Below are 6,000 nucleotides of genomic sequence, written 5' to 3' on the forward strand. Positions count from 1 at the left end.
ACAAATAATTTGTGGTAGCTACATTGATAATGCAGAGGAAATGACGTGATATCAGCAATGGTATAGTTCTAAAAGACAAGCTTAAAATCCAATAATATGTTGCTATAATGAAAAGCAGGACACAAAAGACAAATGCTCGAGAGAGGATATTATGAGGGAATCTTTAGAGAATGTATGGCGTCAGGGCATCTCTAAAACGGACCCTTAAATCGCTTATAACCGTCCAGACTGCACGGTCCGGACGTGTTTAGCCAACCAGCACAAAAACTTGTATCGGTTCATCGAGCGGTCCTGACGCACATTTTTCAACAAATCCGAGACAAAGTGGGGGGGGGCTTGCGGGGGTCTGGACAGCAGCCATGTAGGACTCTGACACCCCAAACCCCTCCAAAACCTCGTGCCTCCATCGTACCATTTCTTTCCTTCAGTTTTTCTCTCTTGCCTTCGCCGCCGCTCCACCACCCCGGCCGCCACACCGCACCCCTGTCGGAACTCGACGAGTCCATCACCTCAAACGATACACCCGGACTCCACGCCGCTTCTCCTTCGCCGCCGTTTCATGCCTTTCCTCCGACCGCCGCGCGGCTACGTACCATCCGCTCGTACGATGCTCACCATGCCCAACAACTGTTCGGTGAATTTCCCTAGCTAACTAAGCAATGGATCCGGATATGGAGTGCACATGCGAGCACTATGTTGATTCATCCGACTCGTCCGACGAGAAGGACTACATAGATGAGACGATGATGATGCAGGCGATGCTTGCAGACGCGGAGCGTGCGAAGGGGCATGTTCTCAATTTCAAGAGATCGATCAAGGGTCATCGAGTGCTCAACCGCAACCGGGCGCATGGCCATTTGACACTGATGGACAACTACTTTGCCCCAGATGCGCTCTTCGCTGACAATTTTCGCAAGCTTTTCGGATGCGCAAAAATGTCTTCGATCGTCTCTACCATGGCATCCGGTCAGGTTTGCAATTGCCGTGGTCGAGGTGTTTGGCCCGTAGTACTTGAGAGAACCAACTGTGACAGACACCAAAAGGATCTTGGCAATCTCAGAAGCAAGAGTGTGACTAGGTTTGCTCAGATCTCTTGACTCCATGCATTGGAAATAGAAAAATTGCCCGAAAGCTTTACAAGGGCAATATCATGTCATGTTAAGATGCCTGCAATCATTATTGAAGCAATTGCATCACATGATCTTTGGAGCAACTCACGAGCAACTAAAAAAAGATTTGATTGAGCATCTGTGCGCGGTTTAAGGGGGACAAAATTGTTAGAGTGTAATATTTGAACTTTTTAAATTAGAACTACTGCTGCATTTAGCATTTGAACAATTGTAGACTATGTATGCGGCTATTTGAACGTGCATAATAAAAAAAGGGTCCAATGTATGTGGATAGCGTTGGATGGCCGGCTCCCACATCTGTGTCCATGGACTAGTCCCTCCCTGTCCGCGGACAGATGCCAGAGCAAATTTACGGGTCAGCGTTGAAAAATGCCATTACATGGCAATAACCCACAATACATATTGACATGTATTACCTCTGTCTCAAATTACTTGTCTTAGACTATTCTAGAAACGGATGTATCTAACACTAAAATTGTTGGGGAATGTAGTAATTTCAAAAAAAAAATCCTAAGCACACGCAAGATCATGGTGATGCATAGCAACAAGAGGGAAGAGTATTGTCCACGTACCCTCGTAGACCGTAAGCGGAAGCATTATGAGAACGTGGTTGATGTAGTCGAACATCTTCACGATCCGACCGATCCAAGTACCAAACGCACGACACCTCCGAGTTCAGCACACGTTCAGCTCGATGATGTCCCACGAACTTTGATCCAGCAAAGCTTCACGGGAGAGTTCCGTCAGCACGATGGCGTGATGACGATGATGATGTTGCTACCGACGCAGGGCTTCGCCTAAGCACCGCTACGATATGATTGATGTGGATTATGGTGGAGGGGGCACCACACACGGCTTGGAACAATCAACTTGTGTGTCCTAGGGTGCCCCTGCCCCGTATATAAAGGAGCAAGGGGGAGGCCGGCCGGCCCCTGTAGGGCGCGCCAAGAGGAGGAGTCCTCCTCCTAGTAGGAGTAGGACTCCCCTTTCCTACTCCTACTAGGAGGAGGAGAGGAGGGAGGTGAGGGATAAGGAAGGAGATGGAGGAAAGGAGGAAAGGGGGCCCGCCCCCCTAGTCCAATTCGGTTTGGGCTAGGGGGGCCGCGTGCCCTGCCTCCTCTCTTCCACCACTTGGCCCATGAGGCCCAATACTTCTTCCCCATATTCCCGTAACTCCCCGGTACTCCAAAAAATACCCGAATCACTCGGAACCTTTCTGATGTCCGAATATAGTCGTCCAATATATCGATTTACGTCTCGACCATTTCAAGACTCCTCGTCATGTCCCTAATCTCATCCGGGACTCCGAACTACCTTCGGTACATCAAATCACATAAACTCATAATACTGATCGTCACCGAACGTTAAGCGTGCAGACCCTACGGGTTCGAGAACTATGTAGACATGACCGAGACACGTCTCTGGTCAATAACCAATAGTGGAACCTGGATGTTCATATTGGCTCCTACATATTCTACGAAGATCTTTATCGGTCAAACCGCATAACAACATACGTTGTTCCCTTTGTCATCGGTATGTTACTTGCCCGAGATTCGATCATCGGTATCTCAATACCTAGTTCAATCTCGTTACCGGCAAGTCTCTTTACTCGTTCTGTAATGCACTATCCCGCAACTAACTCATTAATTGCATTGCTTGCAAGGCTTATAGTGATGTTGCATTACCGAGAGGGCCTAGAGATACCTCTCCGACAATCGGAGTGACAAATCTTAATCTCGATCTATGCCAACTCAACAAGTACCATCGGAGACACTTGTAGAGCACCTTTATAATCACCTAGTTACATTGTGACGTTTGGTAGCACACAAAGTGTTTCTCCGGTATTCAGGAGTTGGATAATCTCATAGTCAGAGGAACATGTATAAGTCATGAAGAAAGCAGTAGCAACAAACTAAACGATCATCATGCTAAGCTAACGAAATGGGTCAAGTCAATCACATCATTCTCTAATGATGTGATCCCGTTAATCAAATGACAACTCATGTTTATGGCTAGGAAACTTAACCATCTTTGATTCAACGAGCTAGTCAAGTAGAGGCATACTAGTAACACTCTGTTTGTCTATGTATTCACACATGTACTAAGTTTCCGGTTAATACAATTCTAGCATGAATAATAAACATTTATCATGATATAAGGAAATAAATAATAACTTTATTATTGCCTCTAGGACATATTTCCTTCTGTCTTCCACTTGCACTAGAGTCAATAATCTAGTTCACATCTTCATGTGATTAGTTCACATCTCCATGTGACTAATACCCAAAGGGTATACTAGAGTCAATAATCTAGTTCACATCGCTATGTGATTAACACCCAAAGAGTGATCATGTTTTTCTTGTGAGAGAATTTTAGCCTACGGGTCTGCAACATTCAGATCCGTATGTATTTCGCAAATTTCTATGTCTACAATGCTCTGAACGGAGCTACTCTAGCTAATTGCTCCCACTTTCAATATGTATCTAGATCGAGACTTAGAGTCATCTAGACCGATGTAAAAAGCTTGCATCGACGTAACTCTTTACGACAAACTCTTTTATCACCTCCATAACCGAGAAATATTTCATTAGTCCACTAAGGATAATTTTGACCGTTGTCCAGTGATCTACTCCTAGATCACTATTGTATTCCCTTGACAGAATGATTCTAAGGTATACAATAGGACTGGTAAACATCATAGCATATTTTATAGAACCTATGGCTGAGGCATAGGGAATGACTTTTCATTCTCTTTCTATTTTCTGCTGTGGTCGGGTTTTGAGTCTTTACTCAACATCACACCTCGCAACACAGGCAAGAACTCCTTCTTTGACTGTTCCATTTTGAACTAATTCAAAATCCTATCAAGGTATGTACTCATTGAAAAAACTTATCAAGCGTCTTGATCTATCTCTATATATCTTGATGCTCAATGTGTAAGCAGCTTCATCGAGGTCTTTCTTTGAAAAACTCTTTTCAAACACTCCTTTATGTTTTCCAGAAAATTCTACATTATTTCCGATCAACAATATGTCATTCACATATACTTATCAGAAATGATGTAGTGCTCCCACTCACTTTCTTGTAAATACAGGCTTCACCGCAAGTCTGTATAAAACCATATGCTTTGATCACTTTATCAAAGCATATATTCCAACTCCGAGATGTTTGCACCAGTCCATAGATGGATCGCTGGAGCTTGCTCACTTTGTGAGCACCTTTAGGATCGAGAAAACCTTCTGGTTGCATCATATACAACTCTTCTTTTAAGAAATCCATGAAGGAATACAGTTTTGACATCCATTTGCCAGATTTCATAAAATGCGGCAAATGCTAACATGATTCGGACAGACTTTTAAGCATTGATACGAGTGAGAAAATCTTATTGTAGCCTTGAACTTGTCGAAAACATTTTGCGACAATTCGAGCTTTGTAGATAGTAACACTACTATCAGCGCCCATCTTCCTCTTGAAGATCCATTTATTCTTAATGACTCACCGATCATCGGGCAAGTCAATCAAATTCCATACTTTGTTCTCATACATGGATCCTATCTCAGATTTCATGGCCTCAAGCCATTTCGCAGAATCTGGGCTCATCATCGCTTCCTCATAGTTCATAGGTTCGTCATGGTCAAGTAACATGACATCCAGAACGGGATTACCGTACCACTCTAGTGCGGATCTTACTCTTGTTGACCTACGAGGTTCGGTAGTAACTTGAACTGAAGTTACATGATCATCATCGTTAGCTTCCTCGCTAATTGGTGTAGGAGTCACAGGAACAGATTTCTGTGATGAACTACTTTCCAATAAGGGAGCAGGCATAGTTACCTCATCAAGTTCTACTTTCCTCCCACTCACTTATTTAGAGAGAAACTCCTTCTCTAGAAAGGATTCATTCTTAGCAACGAATGTCTTGCCTTCGGATCTGTGATAGAAGGTGTACCCAACTATCTCCTTTGGGTATCCTATGAAGACACATTTCTCCGATTTGGGTTTGAGCTTATCAGGATGAAACTTTTTCACATAAGCATCGCAACCCCAAACTTTAAGAAACGACAACTTTGGTTTCTTGCCAAACCACAGTTCATATGGCGTCGTCTCAACGGATTTAGACAGTGCCCTATTTAATGTGAATGCAGCTGTCTGTAATGCATAAACCCAAAACAATAGTGGTAAATCAGTAAGAGACATCATAGATTGCACCATATCTAATAAAGTACAGTTACGATGTTCGGACACACCATTATGCTGTGGTGTTCCAGGTGGCGTGAGTTGCAAAACTATTCCGCATTGTTTCAAATGAAGACCAAACTCGTAACTCAAATATTCTTCTCCACGATCAGATCGTAGAAACTTTATTTTCTTGTTACGATGATTTTTCACTTCACTCTGAAATTATTTGAACTTTTCAAATGTTTCAGATTTATGTTTCATCAAGAAGATATACCCATATCTTACTCAAATCATCTGTGAAGGTCAGAAAATAACGATACCTGCCGCGAGCCTCAACACTCATTGGACAACATACATCAGTATGTATTATTTCCAACAAGTCTGTTGCTCGCTCCATTGTTCCGGAGAACGGAGTTTTAGTCATCTTGCCCATGAGGCATGGTTCGCAAGCATCAACTTGATTCATAATCAAGTGATTCCAAAAGCCCATCAGCATGGATTTTCTTCATGCGCTTTACACCAATATGACCTAAACAGCAGTGCCACAAATAAGTTGCACTATCATTATTAACTTTGTATCTTTTGGCTTTAATATTATTATGTGTACCACTACGATCGAGATTCAATAAACCATTCACCTTGGGTGTATGACCATTGAAGGTTTTATTCATGTAAACAGAACAACAATTAT

The sequence above is a fragment of the Triticum aestivum genome, chromosome 4A (assembly GCF_018294505.1).
Source record: "Triticum aestivum cultivar Chinese Spring chromosome 4A, IWGSC CS RefSeq v2.1, whole genome shotgun sequence".
NCBI classification, from domain to species: domain Eukaryota; kingdom Viridiplantae; phylum Streptophyta; class Magnoliopsida; order Poales; family Poaceae; genus Triticum; species Triticum aestivum.